Raw genomic sequence first — 18,925 nt, 5'->3', positions numbered from 1 at the left:
TCCTCGATAAAGGTATTAGTAGGGTCTTTTGTGAGCTTCTTATATGAGGTTGTGTCATTCAAAAGGCGGTATGCTTCTTGTTCATAGGCTTCCCTGTCCAAAAGAACAATACCGCCCCCTTTATCAGCTTGCATTATGACAACATTTGTATTTTCTTGTGGAGCTTTCAGGGCATCTTTTTCTTTGTTTCTCAGATAGGAATAATGGTGTGGTGTTGGATCCATATCCCATAAATCCTTTTTAACGAGTTCCTGAAAGACATTAATATGGTTGCCCTTTGATTCTAAAGAGTAAAATTTTGATTTTCTTTTGAGGCCTGATTTTGATGGTTCTAAGTGAGTCAAATCCAGTTCTTTCTTGGCGAAATGTCTTTTTAAAGTCAGAGATCTAGCGAATTTATTTAGATCTATAAAGGTGTCGAATTTATTCATCTGTTTTGATGGCGCAAATTTGAGGCCTTTACTTAAAAGCAAGATTTCATCCTTCTCCAATTTGTGATTGGATAGGTTGAATATGCCTTGTTCGACTGGGTCTTTCACTGGAGATAGCGTCTTTTGTTCAGTCTTCCTGCATCCACCCCGAGTACCTCGTCTTCTTGTAGACTTCTTTTTAGGGGGGATCTTCCCTTGAATCTCTCTCTGAAGAAAGTTTTCCTTGTGGAGGGTTGATTTTCTATGGTAGGATCCGGGGATAAAAAATCAGAGTCACTGTTTGATTCGCATCTTTGAAGTGCTGAGACTCTATTGTTGGTATTCACATAGGTAGGATATGGAGAATTCACCTTACCTCTAGCTTGTTGTCCCTGTTGTCCAAATTGGTTCAAACGGGGATTCCTTTTTTGGTAGTAGGGGGTAGTTTTCCATTTTTTCATTCTTGGGTCTTGAAAAACTGGAATAGTGGGATATTTTTTCTCTTTAAATCTACTCCAATTTTGGATGCGGTTGTTAAGGTAGTCTTGTTTGTCTCTGAAGAATTTTTTCTGTTTGCCTTTAATGACTTCTTCCTCTATGGGGTATATGCAATTCACGGCGAATCGCGGCAATTTTTCGCCGTTTTTTAATTCGACTCAATTCGCCAGGTGAATTCCGGCAGGTGGCTGCCGGAATTCACCATATTCAATGAAAAACGGGTTCGCCAGAATCGCGGGCGAAAATCGGCCGATTTGGCGGATTTCGCCGCGATTTTAAAAAACAGGAAAAAACGGGAAAAACACGGAAAAAAAAATGGCGTGGGGTCCCCCCTCCAAAGCATAACCAGCCTCGGGCTCTTCGAGCTGGTCCTGGTTCTAAAAATGCAGGGGAAAAATTGGGCAGGGATCCCCCGTATTTTTAAAACCAGCACCGGGCTCTGCGCCTGGTGCTGGTGCCAAAAATACGGGGGACAAAAAGAGTAGGGGTCCCCCGTATTTTTAACACCAGCATCGGGCTCCACTAGCTGGACAGATAATGCCACAGCCGGGGGTCACTTTTATGCCGTGCCCTGCGGCCGTGGCATTAAATATCCAACTAGTCACCCCTGGCCGGGGTACCCTGGGGGAGTGGGGACCCCTTCAATCAAGGGGTCCCCCCCCCCAGCCACCCAAGGGCCAGGGGTGAAGCCCGAGGCTGTCCCCCCCATCCAATGGGCTGCGGATGGGGGGGCTGATAGCCTTTTGTGATAATAAAAAGATATTGTTTTTTCCAGTAGTACTACAAGTCCCAGCAAGCCTCCCCCGCAAGCTGGTACTTGGAGAACCACAAGTACCAGCATGCGGGAGAAAAACGGGCCCGCTGGTACCTGTAGTACTACTGGAAAAAAATACCCAAATAAAAACAGTACACACACACACCTTGATAGTAAAACTTTATTACACACTACCGACACACACATACTTACCTATGTTGACACGCCGACTGCCACGGTCTCCGACGATCCGAGGTACCTGTGAAAAAATTATACTCACCTTCCAGCGTCCAGAGGTAAATCCAGGTCCAGAGATAATCCACGTACTTGGCAAAAAAAAAAAACGAACACCGATCCACCGGACTAAGAAAGGGGTCCCATGCTTTCACATCAGACCCCTTTCTCCCGAATGCCGGGACATCACGTGACTCCTGTCACTGAAGTCCCTTCAGCCAATCAGGAAGCGCTACTTCCGTGGCGCTCACCTGATTGGCTGTGCGCTGTCTGTGCTGTGACAGCGCATCGCAAAGCCGCTCCATTACTTTCAATGGTGGGAACTTTGCGGGTAGCGGGGGGGTTAACCCGCGATCAGCGTCTGACCGGCGGGTGACCTCACCGCTAGCCGCTAAGTTCCCACCATTGAATATAATGGACGGAGCTGTGCGATGCGCTGTCTGAGTTCAGACAGCGCACAGCCAATCAGGTGAGCGCAACGAAGTTGCGCTTCCTGATTGGCTTTAGAGACCTTTATGTGACAGCTGTCACTGACAGGTCTCATTCGTGGAAAGGGGTCTCATGTGTCAGCATGGGACCCCTTTCAGTCCGGCATGGAGCGGGTGTTCGCTTTGTTTTTTTGCTAAGTACGTGGATGTATCTCTGGACCATGGCTGAGGTGAGTATATTGAACTTTTCTTTTCAGGTATCCGTGGATTCTACATGGAGAAGAGGACCGATGTCGGCGTGTGAACATAGGTAAGTATGTGTGTGTCGACGTATGAAATAAAGTTTTACTGTCGACGGTGTGTGTCTCCTGTTTTTATTTGGGTATTTTTTCCCAGTAGTACTACAGGTACCAGCGGGCCCGTTTTTCTCCTGCATGCTGGTACTTGTGGTTCTCCAAGTACCAGCTTGCGGGGGAGGCTTGCTGGGACTTGTAGTACTGCTGGAAAAAACAATATTCTTTTTATTATCACAAAAGGCTATCAGCCCCCCCATCCGCAGCCCATTGGATGGGGGGGACAGCCTCGGGCTTCACCCCTGGCCCTTGGGTGGCTGGGGGGGGGGACCCCTTGATTGAAGGGGTCCCCACTCCCCCAGGGTACCCCGGCCAGGGGTGACTAGTTGGATATTTAATGCCACGGCCGCAGGGCACGGCATAAAAGTGACCCCCGGCTGTGGCATTATCTGTCCAGCTAGTGGAGCCCGATGCTGGTGTTAAAAATACGGGGGACCCCTGCTCGTTTTGTCCCCCGTATTTTTGGCACCAGCACCAGGCGCAGAGCCCGGTGCTGGTTTTAAAAATACGGGGGATCCCCTGTCAATTTTCCCCCCACATTTTTAGAACCAGGACCAGCTCGAAGAGCCCGAGGCTGGTTATGCTTTGGAGGGGGGACCCCACGCCATTTTTTTTTAAGGATTTTACCGTTCCAGCAATAAAAAAAAAATATATATATATATATATATATATATATATATATATTTTTAAAAAAATATAAATAATATTTGCGCCTCCCCCCAAAAAAAAAAAAGTACCTAATCCCTTCTAATATAAATAGATATGCTATTCCTAAAAAAAAAACACCAAAAAAAACATGTTTAAATTTTTTTTTATTGTTTTCACCCTCCAAAGTGTGGCGGATTGAAAAAGACGAATTTGCTGTCTAAAAGCACTGCTGTCGAATTTCCAAACTTGAATTGAATATGCTTTTGTCGAATTGCAGCACTTGTATCATTGCAGAAAAGTCGAATTTGCAAAAATTCGAATTTCAAAAAGTCGAATTTTGAAAGTCCGTTTTTTGGTCGGAAAGCACTGAATTGCATAGGCGAATTTTTTTTTTGGTCGAAAATGACCCGAAATTCGACAATTTCGGGAATTCGACCGCAATTGCATATACCCCTATGTGTTCTAGTTTCTTGGTCAAAGTTGTATCGTTAGCTCTGAAATCATCTTTGTCTTTGTGAATTATTAATTGTTGTTCTTTAATGGTGAGTTCTTCTTCGATCTTAGTCATGGTTTTCTTCTTTTCAGTAATAATGAGTTTCATGAGATTGATGGAACAATTATGAAGAATCTCATCCCAGTTCTTTATGAATTCTTGATTTTCTAGGCCAAAAGTGGGTCTTTTTAAAAGTCTTAGGCCCCTAGGGATCCTATTCTTAGTAATATATTGTTCAAGGCCTTTTATTTCCCACCATGTTTTAATTTCCCTGGTTAGTAGTCTTTCTGCTTCCCAAAATAGGGAGTCTATATCAGAAGTATTAGGTATATCTTGTATTCACTCTATCTCCTCTATTATCACTAACCAAGCATTCAGTTATATAGTTAATATGTCTTTTTTGTCTCGAATTTGTGACCAATATATACATCACTACAGGAAGTGATGTCAGACAGAATAGTCATGTGCAATTAACACTTGAATGGTATAAATAGAGCATTTTGGGCTCACTGGTCATATCCCCTTGAAGAAGTCCAGGATTTTGACGGGCGAAACGCGTTGGGACTGTTTTGCTGCTGAACTCCTCTAATGGACAGATAAGCGTTTGAACTTTTAAATTCCTGTACGCATGTTTTTTGGCTATTTTATATTTATTGGGACTGTTTGCTGCTGTGTCCCCTTTTAGATGGACAGATAAGCCTTCAAATACTTTTTATCTTGTATGTGTGTTGTCTAGCCATTGTATGTCTTTTGTATATTAAATTGTTACTATGTTTTACTTCTAAATGTCTGGGCTATCAAATATGTCTAATTGGGAATAAGCATGTTCCCTAATTTATTGCCCTCCACTACTAAATGACATTTTTTTGTGAGAACGGTACACACTATGTTTTGTTATGTTTTTTCTTTACATGTAAATCCTAAATGATGAACATCCATTGGAAATTCTTGTAAAACCAGATAAGTGTTCTTGGTTATAATCATACCCACCTGGTCATTTCGCTTTTTATCTGTTATTGCACTCACAAGCGCTTATTTTCTCCACTACCTATCTTTGTTTATGTGCATACCATACACAAATTTTGTATTATGAGCGGCTACTCTTAAAAGAGTTGAGGAGTGTTATTCATAACGTCCTATCACTATACACCGGTACTAAAGCGCCTAGGTCTCTGCTATTCTATCTTTACTCTGGTAATTTTCCAAAGGCAGCTAGTACTTGTGTCACATTGATAATGTTTAAAAATAGGGGTCATGAGAAAAGAAATGACCTCTGTCATCAAATTTTTGATGAAGGTAACTCCAATAATGGAAAAGATATACCTAATACTTCTGATATAGACTCCCTATTTTGGGAAGCAGAAAGACTACTAACCAGGGAAATTAAAACATGGTGGGAAATAAAAGGCCTTGAACAATATATTACTGTGAATAGGATCCCTAGGGGCCTAAGACTTTTAAAAAGACCCACTTTTGGCCTAGAAAATCAAGAATTCATAAAGAACTGGGATGAGATTCTTCATAATTGTTCCATCAATCTCATGAAACTCATTATTACTGAAAAGAAGAAAACCATGACTAAGATCGAAGAAGAACTCACCATTAAAGAACAACAATTAATAATTCACAAAGACAAAGATGATTTCAGAGCTAACGATACAACTTTGACCAAGAAACTAGAATACATAGAGGAAGAAGTCATTAAAGGCAAACAGAAAAAATTCTTCAGAGACAAACAAGACTACCTTAACAACCGCATCCAAAATTGGAGTAGATTTAAAGAGAAAAAATATCCCACTATTCCAGTTTTTCAAGACCCAAAAATGAAAAAATGGAAAACTACCCCCTACTACCAAAAAAGGAATCCCCGTTTGAACCAATTTGGACAACAGGGACAACAAGCTAGAGATAAGGTGAATTCTCCATATCCTACCTATGTGAATACCAACAATAGAGTCTCAGCACTTCAAAGATGCGAATCAAACAGTGACTCTGATTTTTTATCCCCGGATCCTACCATAGAAAATCAACCCTCCACAAGGAAAACTTTCTTCAGAGAGAGATTCAAGGGAAGATCCCCCCTAAAAAGAAGTCTACAAGAAGAAGAGGTACTCGGGGTGGATGCAGGAAGACTGAACAAAAGACGCTATCTCCAGTGAAAGACCCAGTCGAACAAGGCATATTCAACCTATCCAATCACAAATTGGAGAAGGATGAAATCTTGCTTTTAAGTAAAGGCCTCAAATTTGCGCAATCAAAACAGATGAATAAATTTGACACCTTTATAGATCTAAATAAATTCGCTAGATCTCTGACTTTAAAAAGACATTTCGCCAAGAAAGAACTGGATTTGACTCACTTAGAACCATCAAAATCAGGCCTCAAAAGAAAATCGAAATTTTACCCTTTAGAATCAAAGGGCAACCATATTAATGTCTTTCAGGAACTTATTAAAAAGGATTTATGGGATATGGATCCAACACCACACCATTATTCCTATCTGAGAAACAAAGAAAAAGAAGCCCTGAAAGCTTCACAAGAAAATACAAATATTGTCATAAAGCAAGCTGATAAAGGGGGCGGTATTGTTCTTTTGGACAGGGAAGCCTATGAACAAGAAGCATACCGCCTTTTGAATGACACAACCTCATATAAGAAGCTCACAAAAGACCCTACTAATACCTTTATCGAGGAATTAAGACCAATCCTACTTCATTACTTCCATAACAACACTCTGGATAAGAACGAATATCAATTCCTTTTGATGACAACTCCTGTGATACCCACATTTTACTATCTACCAAAGATACATAAATCATTAACCAAACCACCAGGAAGACCCATAATTTCGGGTATCGATTCTCTTACAAGCCATCTCTCTGAATATATCGATATCTTTTTACAAAAATATGTTATCTCATTACCATCTTTTCTGAAAGATACCAGCAGTGTAATTAACATCTTATCCAAAGTTGAATGGAAAGAGTCATACGTGTGGATCACCATCGACGTACAAAGTTTGTACACCTGCATTAAACATGACAAAGGCATAGAAGCATGCAGAAGATTCATGAATAGAGATCTGGAAATTTCAACACTCCATAAAAATGCAATTTGTGACCTTATGAAATTCACTCTTAGTCACAACTATTTTATTTTTCAGAAATCTTTTTTTCTACAAATCTGCGGGACCGCAATGGGGACTACATTTGCGCCCAGTTTTGCCAATCTGCTGATGGGATCATGGGAGGAGGATTGTATTTACAACAACAATCAATACCTTAAAAATCTGATAGTCTATAAAAGATATATAGACGACATCTTAATCATCTGGGAAGGAGGTATTGACTTGTTCAAAGAATTTTTTGATAAATTGGAATGTAACAACTATAATCTGAAATTCACACACGAAGCTGACAGTGAAAAAATCAACTATCTAGATCTAACTTTGTCAAACAACGGACCACAGATCGTCATCAGCAATCACATCAAAAATGTTGACACCAACAGCTACCTCCATTTCCAAAGCTGCCACGCTAAAAATTGGAAAACGAATATTCTCTATTCCTAATTCTACCATATTAAGCGGAATTGTAGTGATAAACAAGACTGTGATAAGCAGTTAACTACATATGCCGGTAGATTTAAGGAGAGAAAATACCCTGAAGCTGTGATAGATAAAGCACTGGAAAAAACAGCGACTACAACGCGACAAAAACTTTTCAACAAAAAAACGAAAGAAAAAGATCAAAATTTTATTCCGTTTATCACCACCTTTAGCAATCAAGAACAAAAAATTAAACAATCGGTTAGGAAACATTGGGACATTCTCCTACTTGACCCGATCCTCAAAGAAATTCTTCCCCCAAAACCAGATATAGTATTCCGAAAAACCAATAATTTGAAGGACATTCTGGCTCCCAGCCATTTGCCAACCAAAACAATAAATACAAGAAACACCATTGGAAGTTGCAAGGGATGCTACAAATGTGGTAATTGCAATGTTTGTAAATTTCTCCACCCGAACAGGAAAAAATTCTTTAATCATAACAACACAAAGGAATATTTAATAAAAGACTTTCTCAATTGCAATTCCACAATGATTATATATCTACTAGAATGTACCTGTGGATTGAAATATGTTGGCAAAACGAAGCGGATCCTAAAGTTACGAATACAGGAACATATCAGAAACATCAGGAACAAAGTTGATAATCATACAGTATCCAGACATTTTACAGAAAAACACAAATCAAATCCTGAAGAAATTACTTTTAAAGCCATTGAATGTGTTAAACTCAATGACAGAGGTGGCGATATACTCAACAAACTCTCCAAACGAGAGATGTTTTGGATTTATGAACTCCAAACATTGTCACCGCAGGGACTTAATGAAGCCTTTAAAATTGCCCCATTCCTTTAATGCTTGCTACGTTCCTCACTTCACACACCAAATTGTTATGTAAGAAAGCAGTTTCACCCCTTTATTAGTCACCCTTTCTTCTCATTTTATACTTAATAATATTGGATTAATACATAAGTCCTGCTTTTTCCTTTTTTCCAGTTGCTTCATTTATATCGAAATCAGCAAAAGAACTGGACCCGAATTCTTGGATTTAGCAGAAATCTCTCTAATAATATATATAAAATAATCTTAATCATTTGCATATTATAATTCACCCTCTAGCCTTTGATAGTTTATCACATCAAATATGGCGGTGTTTCCAATTATTTCCAATTTTTTGCTCCACCACTGTCACTTAACTATGGTGGAAAGCTTTTTATCACCTCTTTATAATCATTTTTTAATTGGGTCACAAATCTCATCTTGTTCTATTTAGTATTTTCCCTTAGTAGACAATTCCCGTTTTCAAAACGGCGGTGCGTTCCATCTCCCGGGATTAAAATGGCGGTGCGTTGCACTTGAGTCACCACCACTTACACCTTAATCACCTCTAATACTTAAGCTTCTATTATCCTATATACACCCCATAGTGGATCTAATACTAGTTTCTAGGTTTTAATAATCCTTTTTTCCCCCCGCCGGTTACAGCGCTAGCGGCGGGCACTTCCTCATTTAAAATGGCGGTGCGTTCCACCAGTCCATTACACCTAGCGGCGGAAGTGACGCATCAAAGATGGTGATGCGTTCCACATGCTCTCGAGACGGCAGTGCGTTCCAAATTGCGTTCCACCACCGTCGGATCACTTAGTTATCACTTTTAATTCACAATCAAACCATTTCTACTCCATCCTGCACTTGTATTCACTCTATCTCCTCTATTATCACTAACTAAGCATTCAGTTATATAGTTAATATGTCTTTTTTGTCTAGAATTTGTGACCAATATATACATCACTACAGGAAGTGAATGTCAGACTGAATAGTCATGTGCAATTACCACTTGAATGGTATAAATAGAGCATTTTGGGCTCACTGGTCATATCCCCTTGAAGAAGTCCAGGATTTTGACGGACGAAACACATTGGGACTGTTTTGCTGCTGAACTCCTCTAATGGACAGATAAGCGTTTGAACTTTTAAATTCCTGTACGCATGTTTTTTGGCTATTTTATATTTATTGGGATGGTTTGCTGCTGTGTCCCCTTTTAGATGGACAGATAAGCCTTCAAATACTTTTTATCTTGTACGTGTGTTGTCTAGCCATTGTATGTCTTTTGTATATTAAATTGTTACTATGTTTTACTTCTAAATGTCTGGGCTATCAAATATGTCTAATTGGGAATAAGCATGTTCCCTAATTTATTGCCCTCCACTACTAAATGACATTTTTTTGTGAGAACGGTACACACTATGTTTTGTTATGTTTTTTTCTTTACATGTAAATCCTAAATGATGAACATCCATTGGAAATTCTTGTAAAACCAGATAAGTGTTCTTGGTTATAATCATACCCACCTGGTCATTTCCCTTTTTATCTGTTATTGCACTCACAAGCGCTTATTTTCTCCACTACCTATCTTTGTTTATGTGCATACCATACACAAATTTTGTATTATGAGCGGCTACTCTTAAAAGAGTTGAGGAGTGTTATTCATAACGTCCTATCACTATGCACCGGTACTAAAGCGCCTAGGTCTCTGCTATTCTATATATATATATATATATATATATATATATATATTTCTTTATTTTTAAATAATTTTTCCTCTATTTATTGTAGTGGCTGATCAATATCCCATTTAATTTTGGAGAGTTCAGTCTGATAACAATACTTTTTGCAATCATTCTTTTGTGTTTTCAGCTTCAGTTTGATATTTAAGGAAAAGATTCAATTAGGCTCAATACTTACCATGCAAGGAAGAGGGCTAGTAACCTCTGACTTTTACACCCTGAGCTATTCAGTTACAGGCTCTTTTCATTGTGCTGCAAGTCTGAGACTCATGTGCGTTAACCCTTATATTCCAGGATAAGTACCCAGAGCTATGGGGTTAATGCTGTGACAGAAAGCTATGGCCCTCATTCCGAGTTGATCGGTCGCAATGCGAATGTAGCAGAGTTACACACGCTAAGCCGCCGCCTACTGGGAGTGTATCTTAGCTTCTTAAAAGTGCGACCGAAGTAATCGCAATATTGCGATCACAAACCTCGTAGCAGTTTCTGAGTAGCTTCAGACTTACTCTGCCTGTGCGATCAGTTCAGTGCTTGTCGTTCCTGGTTGACGTCACAAACACACCCAGCGTTCGCCCAGGCACTCCCACCGTTTCTCCGGCCACTCCTGCGTTTTTTCCGGAAACGGTAGCGTTTTCATCCACACGCCCCTAAAACGCCGTGTTTCCGCCCAGTAACACCCATTTCCTGTCAATCACATTACGATCGCCGGAGCGAAGAAAAAGCCGTGAGTAAAATTACTTTCTTCATAGCAAAGTTACTTGGCGCAGTCGCAGTGCGAACATTGCGCATGCGTACTAAGCGGATTTTCATTGCGATGCGATGAAAAATACCGAGCGAACAACTCGGAATGAGGGCCCATATTCACTACAGATTTCTGTTCAAGCCTACAGGCGTGGGGGGTAATTCAGACTTGATCGTAGATGTGCTAAATTTAGCACATCTACGATAACTTTCACAGACATGCGGGGGGACGTCCAGCACAGGGCTAGTCCACCCCGCATGTCTGGCTCTGCCCCCCCTACCCCCGCACAGGTACAAAAGCATCGCATGCCGGTGATGCTTTTGTACATGAAGAGTAGCTCCATACCAGTGCAGCTCCTGCGCGCTGGCAGGGAGCTACCCGTCGCTCTCCAGGTCGCAGCGGTTGCGTGTGACATCACTCAGCCACAGCGGCCCACCACCCACACGGTCTGGGAACGCCTGTGTTGCCCGGACCGTGCCCCCAAAACGGCGGCCCAACGCTACCGGACCGCCCCTTCCAGCCCAGCGAACGCCTCTGCCTGTCAATCAGGCAGAGGTGATCGCTAGGCTGAGATGCCAATCAGGAGCGGATCTAGGCACAGGAAAGCAGGGCGGGCGCCCAGGGCACTGCGGCCCATGAGCACAGCTGCAGTCACCCCGTAGGCGCCCGCCACCCACCCGCACCCGGCATCTGCACGCCGTGGGCTGTGTGGGCGGCCGCTGCAGCCGGCGCCATTGTCAGACACTAGAGGTCATAATTGACCTCTAGTGTCTATGCGACGCTGCTATGGAAGAGACGTCATGACATCTCTCCTATAAAGAGGAGCGGGCGGCCAGAGACTGAGCAGCGGTTGGGAGCAGGAGCAGGGCTGGTAAGTATTGTTGTTGTTGTTTTTATGTGTGTGTTTGTGAGCGACGCTACTACAGGGGCACTGCTAAAAGGGGCACAACTACATGGGGCACAACTACTGGATGCACAGCTAAATGGGGCACAACTACTGGAGGCACAACTATTGGGGGCACAGCTACAGAGGGCACAGCTACTGGGGGCACAACTACAGGGGTCACTGCTACATGGGGCACAGCTACTGGGGGCACAGCAACAAGGGGCACAACTACAGGGGGCACAACTACAGGGGGCACAACTACAGGGGGCATAGCCACTGGGGGCACATCTACTGGGGTCAAATCTACTGGGGACACAACTACTGGAGGCACAGCTACAGGGGACACAACTACAGGGGGCACAACTACTGGGGGTATAACTGTGGCCACGCCCCTTCCTTATGAAAACATGGTGGTTGTGTGTGGGGGGGGGGGGCGTCAAAGGAAACTTTTGCATGGGCACCACAAGGTCTAGAACCAGCCCTGATGCTGATCGCATCCCTGGTTTGCGCCAGCGCACTGCGTCGCCTGCACATACGTAGTTCAGACCCAATCATCCGCTGTGCGAAAACGCACAGCAGTGATCAGGTCTGAATTAGCTCCTTAGTGTGGTCTGCTGCAAGCTGTAATTGAATAACCCCGACCACTGCTACAAGCCTGTAGTATCAAGCTTATTGCATCTGGTCTTAAGTACTCTTGTAGAAAGAGAATAGGTTTTTTGTGTTCAACCAAGCATAATTAGTCCAGTGTTTATAGTGAGTAATATTTAAGGGTAAGAATACACGTATTTCACTTTATCTTATTGCATCTTTAAACAAATTAATTTACTTTTACTGTTTGGCAAGAATACCTCATACCTTATGTATTGAGCGTACAGACTGCTAACACTCTGCTCTTTCTTCACGCTTATAGCTACCAAGGCAACTGCTCAGAACAGTAACAAGGTAACTGCACATAACAGTAGTCATGACTGCAAGAGGCTTTTCACAATAATCATAGGATGAAGACAGTCATGCGGAGTTCTAATAAAAGTGCTCTTATAGAAACACAATTGGCCTCAGGGCTGAATTAAGTCTTAGGGGGGCCCGGGGCACTTAAGTCAGGGGGGCCCTCCACATAGTGTCAGCATCGTCTCCACTATGGGACTGCAGTGTGCTCCCAGTAAAGCTGGGGGGGGGGGGGGGAGGGGGGTTGGGGGGGTGTAATGTATACTTGATTGTGTTTATCGAATTTATACCAATGGTGTATATTAGAGTTAAACTAATGGTTTAATAATGCCTGGGTGCACATAGAAAAATGAAATCAATCATCTTCTCACATGCAATAATAGCAACAGCCTCTGTACTAATTACTAATAGGAACAGGACTCAGGAAGATTCTCTCTTCAGTTCCGAATGCTCTCATCAGATAACAGGTTATATTGGACCCAGACACATCCATCTTTGCTGCTGTGTATGGGGTGTGGGGGAAGGGAGCTTGGATCCCTGGCTCACTTACAGCCCTCACCCCTCCTATCTCTCCTATAGTCGGGAAGCTCTGTGTTATCCTGCTTGCATTCTGGCTGCCTGGTTCTTCCTTCTGCAGCTGCACAAGAGGGAGAGACAGTGATTGCAGTGTGCCCTGGCAGGGGAGTCCCCTTGACAGAATGGGGCCCGGGATACAGTGTCTCCTGCGCCTCCCCCACCTTAATTCGGGTCTGATTGGTCTTCATATTTGTTTTACTAAAGTCAGTAGTAGGCTCAATGGATGAGGAGACATGAAATCAGTCTGGGGCAGGATAAGACAACACACAAATGTAAATGTTTTCTATATAGCTTGTATTGTATATAGTAATGATTCACAGTGCAAAGGGAGGGATGTCTGGTTCAGCAGACTAAAGGCCTGATTCAGAGATGTACATAAAGATGTGTAGAGTTCTACGCATGCGCAGGTTTCTTTCTGCAAGATCATTTGCAATGCCCCCATGCCATAGCATGACTGACATGCTGCAGCTGTTTTCGGAGGGGGTGGCACTGCCTGTGTTTTTCAGAAAACAGGGACGTGTCGCCCCCATTTTCTGGGAGTGGCAAGCCAGTGTTTGCGTCTTCCAACACAAGTTTACTGGCCTCACTAGTAGGTGGTGTAAATTTTGAGTAAGCTTAAGTTTACTCAGATGGCAGATGATGCTGCCATCGATGATGATCTAATGCAACACTCAGATCTGAGATACTGACAGGAGGTGTCTTTTTCCTTCAGATGCCAACTGCAGGCGATAGTATATTTTCGCAAAAGATGCAGCTGCTGTGCATCTCTAAATCAGGCCCAAAGTAGGATAATAGTGGATGTATTGGATCATATTTATCATTATCCACATTGGGGGATTTATCAAAGCTTGGCAATAGATAGGGTGAACCAGTGGCGTAAGTTCGTCCCAGTCGCCCGGAGGCATGATAAATGTTGGTGCCCCCCTACATATACACATACACACACATACCATATGTAGCTATCCGGCACTAAGGGTGAACAGTAGCAGCGTGCTCAGGTACCTTTCCCAGTAGTAATATAGATACACATACAAAGTGGACGCACACCAAGTCAGTTATTACAATAAAACAGACACCAGCATACCATTATAGTACACCTACAGTGCTCCCTCACCCGCCAGCAGGTCTCGATGGAGATGCTTTGGCGCAGTGGTGTGCCGATATAATTAGTGTTCACTGTAGGATTTTTTTTACGGCAGGGTGCTGATCACGGGGAGGGATGGGCAAACTTAGGTACATACTATAATGCTTGGTGCTCCCATACCTATGGGCCAAAACATGGACAGTGCGCGCCGAAGGCGCGCTCCAAAAATCTAGCGGCGTTGTTTCATAATAGGGGCCAAACACTTTATTACAACACGGTGGTGCACCTAATACACATTGCACCAGATAGAACCTCCTACACACTGCGACAGATAGAGACGTTATACACATTGCACCAGGTAGAGAGCACTGAGGCACACTGCACCAGGTAGAGAGCACTGAGGCACACTGCACCAGGTAGAGAGCACTGAGGCACACTGCACCAGGTAGAGAGCACTGAGGCACACTGCACCAGGTAGAGAGCACTGAGGCACACTGCACCAGGTAGAGAGCACTGAGGCACACTGCACCAGGTAGAGAGCACTGAGACACACTGCACCAGGTAGAGAGCACTGAGACACACTGCACCAGGTAGAGAGCACTGAGACACACTGCACCAGGTAGAGAGCACTGAGGCACACTGCACCAGGTAGAGAGCACTGAGACACACTGCACCAGGTAGAGAGCACTGAGGCACACTGCACCAGGTAGAGAGCACTGAGACACACTGCACCAGGTAGAGAGCACTGAGGCACACTGCACCAGGTAGAGAGCACTGAGGCACACTGCACCAGGTAGAGAGCACTGAGGCACACTGCACCAGGTAGAGAGCACTGAGGCACACTGCACCAGGTAGAGAGCACTGAGATTGAAGTTTACAGCTGCAAAATACTTACAAGGTTAATTTAGCCCAGGGGGACTCTCATGTGCTTACCGGGTCCGGCGGCGCACGGCTGGGTCTGGCGGCGTGGCGGGGTACGGCAGGCAGAAAACGGCGGGTTGGTAGGGCGCACAAAAACGGGCAGGGTGGGATTCATCTGTCTAAAAAAAGGTGCAGACACCTAGCGTGAACACTAGATATATATATAAAAAAAACACAAACGCCTCATTCACTTAAACACACACACACACGTCTCTTTCACTTACACACACAAGTCTCTCTTACATACACATGCCTCCCACTTACACACACATACATGCCTCTCACTTACATACACATGTCTCTCACTTACACACATCACTCACACACATGCCTTTTACTTGAATGCACAACTTTCATTAAAAACACACACACACCTCACTTAAAAACAAGCACACACAAAACACAGTGCTTCCCCCCAAATACACCTCTCCCCTACCCCCCACACAGTGTCTACCTTTGGCTTTCATCATCAGGCTGACGGAGCAGAGAGCTTCCCTCGGCTGGCTAGAAGAGGAGCTGTGCTCTGGAGCTCCCCCTAGCTGCAGCCAGTGCCATCTCTCCCTACAGGAGGCAGCTTCCGTGTCAGTGACTGCTCCTCCGTCCACAATAGCAGCGCAGTTCTCAGGCTGCGGGAGACAGTGGAGGAGATGCGCCCCCTTGTGGTCAGGAGCCCGGCGGCAGCCGACTCCACTGCCTCCCACAGTTCCGCCCCTGGGGTGAACATAGATAAACTATTAACCAGTCAGCTCCTAAAGGCCAGTACTCACTGGCCGATGTCAGAGAGATGTGTGCTGAGCGAACCGCTCAGCACACATCTCTCCCGGCGCTCAGCACAGCGCGATCTGTGCTGAGCGTGCGGGGGGAGACGGGGGGGGGCGCTCACTTCACCCAGCGGGTGAAGTGAGCGACCCGCTAGATTGGCCTGCATGCAGGCCAATCTAGCAGCAGCGATAGCGATGCGCGGGGCTGCGCATCGCTATCGCTGAGGGGGCTACACACGGAGCGATCGTGCTTAAAATCTAAGCAATCTAGTCAGATTGCTTAGATTTTAAGCAGCGATCGCTCCGTGAGTACCCCCCTTAACTGGTACTTTATCTATTTACTATTTATTTATCCATGTTATCTATCTCCATACTTTGCTAAATCTCCCCCCATATTTGATGATTTCATTTTTTTTGCCTAAAATCACAACATGAAATTTTAACTTTTTGTACAAGTCTATTTTCAAGCGCTGGCCGGGAGACGTGCTCTGATATGATAATACATTTTCCACAAGACACTTTGATCCAGAAGTGCAGCAAAAATATTAAAAGTTACGGATACTGAGGCTTTCTACAGTGGCGTACACTGGTATTCCACAGGTAATAACATCGGGTGTAGAGTTTGATCTTGATCCGAGGCACCAACAGGCTAAAGCTTTGACTGTTCCCAGGATGCATTGCACCACCTCCGCTATAACCCCGCCTCCAGGCGCTGGAGCTCAGTTTGTAAGTTGGTGCCTGCAGTGCAGGTCACTAACAGGTGGGGCTGCGCTAGGCAGCCCTGAAAAGAGCATTTTCTGAAGACTTCAAGGGCCACAGCACTTTTATGTCAGTCCCACATTCTATGCTGCGGCTCTATCACCTCCCCAGCAGCGCTGCATACTCCCGCAGCCTGGTTCCTGGGTACTTGCGGCGGAGGTGCACTGGACTTCAGGCACACACTGCTGACGCTCTCCTGGATCGCGTGGCTGCACATCAGGGAGGAGGTAAGAGGGTCCCCCAGGTGGGACCCTCCGGTAAATCTGGATCCGGTCACGGTCCCAGAGATGTACCGCGCCGCTGGCGTGGACCCTGTACTGCACAGGGACCCCACTATATCCACCAGGGCAAGGGAGCACAGGTCGGATTTCCTAAAATCCATTTGTTATAGGCTCCACAGTACCCGGTGGTGAGGACCAGCATAGGGGATAAAGAGCTTACCTGTAGCCCCTCCCCCAGCTTCGGGCGCCATCTACTGCTGGTGTTCCTGCCCTGGAGCTGCATCTCTCTCTCCCTCACTCCCTGACAGAGATTTTGGCGCCATCTTCACTACTAGCTGGGCTGATCCCCGGGACTGCAGGGCTCTGTCTCCTCTGTAAAGCCGCCTGCCTCATCAGCGCTGTGCTTTTACAGGCACTTAAGTATTCTACATGTCATTTTAGACAGTGTTAGTTAAGAACAAGTGTACTGCTAGCTGAATATTTGGTACAAGTATTCTGTGATATTAAACATCCAGTAGTTACTGTGCATTGTTATATCTATACTCATACATAGTAATATGTAAATTACTAGTCCAGTGCAGTTTTATTGTTTATATGTAATAACTTCTGCATTGTACATGTGACTGAGTGTGCCTGTAGCTGTTGTGTGGGATTCCATTCTCCTGTTTCACATATTGCTATCACTATGGGGGTCATTCCGAGTTGATCGCTCGCTAGCTAGTTTTAGCAGCCATGCAAATGCTATGCCGCCGCTCACTGGGATTTTTTCTGTGTTTTTCAGTTACCTCATACCGCTTAAATCCTCTGTTCTGTGTCCTGTATTTACTGTCACATTACATAGGGGGTTATTTGCAGGTATTGTGTTTGTCTGGCTATATTGTACTGTTACACCATAGGGCTACATTCCTTATAATGCCTGCCACACAGGGCGGAAAATCCGCGGACGCTTCTGTATCCAGCAGTACTGGTGCCACGTATTTACCTGAGGGAGAAGTTTTAGCTGCTGGTTTAGGTGCTGAGTGCCATACACCCAGTCAACCTGCAGCACCTGTGGCCAATCAGGGCTCACCTTGGGCAGCGTTCTCAAGTATGCTAACTACACTTGTGACACGTTTTACGCCCCCTGTAGGACCTCCTGTGCCATTGCAGCCCCATATTGTCCCTGTAGTTAATCCGCCCTGGGCGGATACTCTGTCTACCCAATTACAACAATTAAATCAATCTTTGGTTAGACAAAAGTCTATCCCACGCCCTTCTGGGGCCAAGGGGTCATCTAAACGGACCATTTCTTCCTCACAATCCACTAATATTTTGGATGATTCTTCAGATGAGGATGGGGAATATACTGATCCGTCAGACACTGATACAGTTGCTTCTGATGAGGAATCTACAACCCAGGTTGATGTTCCTGACCTAGTGGAGGCTATTAAGCTAATTCTTCAAATAGATGATGACATTGAGCCTACTACTGCGTCTAAGAAACCTGATAAGTTCAAATGTCAGAAGGTTGCTAAAGTAGTCTAACCACATTCTGACCATTTAATTGACATATGCCAGGAATCCTGGTTGTCTCCAGGAAAGAAATTTTCCCTGTCTAAAAAGATGCTAGCTCGTTATCCTATCCCTGCGGAGCATGGGTTCAGGCAATTGAGAATGAGCTGCCTCAGGATTTTTCTGACACTGCCAGACAATATTTGTCTTATATTACCACATCCTCCCATTATACTCAGGAGGCGGCCTCTGATGCAGGTGTAATGGCGGCCAAGGCATCTACTATGTCCATCCTTGCTCGTCGAATTATGTGGTTAAGGTCCTGGAAGGTGGACCTGGACTCCAAAAAGACCTTAGAGTTGCTCCCTTTTAAAGGAGACATCCTATTTGGGGAGGATCTGAACAAGATTGTAACTGACTTGGCTACTGCCAAGTCTGCGTGTCTCTCAAATACTAATCCTTCTGCTCCGAAGGCTAAGAGTACCACCCTTTGTTCCTTTTGACCTCCAGGGAAGGCAAAGGGTCAAGCGTATCAGCGACAGGCTCGTACTTCCAAAACCACTAAGCCTAAATCTAAACAGTCCTG

The 18,925-nt window shown here is 44.4% G+C and overlaps 1 long non-coding RNA gene across 1 annotated transcript in view; it reads right to left on the bottom strand.

Moving 5' to 3' along the window:
* Nucleotides 1-15,512, bottom strand: part of LOC135057844 (uncharacterized) — a 46,674-nt gene extending 31,162 nt beyond the window's left edge. The window contains exon 1 of the long non-coding RNA XR_010244406.1: nucleotides 15,120-15,512. This is a non-coding gene — a long non-coding RNA (uncharacterized LOC135057844). The remainder of the gene's footprint in view (nucleotides 1-15,119) is intronic.
* Between the last annotated feature and the right edge of the window lie 3,413 nt (nucleotides 15,513-18,925).

The sequence above is a fragment of the Pseudophryne corroboree genome, chromosome 3 (genome assembly GCF_028390025.1).
Source record: "Pseudophryne corroboree isolate aPseCor3 chromosome 3, aPseCor3.hap2, whole genome shotgun sequence".
NCBI classification, from domain to species: Eukaryota; Metazoa; Chordata; class Amphibia; order Anura; family Myobatrachidae; genus Pseudophryne; species Pseudophryne corroboree.
The sequence above is the reverse complement of the archived record's forward strand: the minus strand, read 5'-3'. Positions and strand labels throughout refer to the sequence as shown.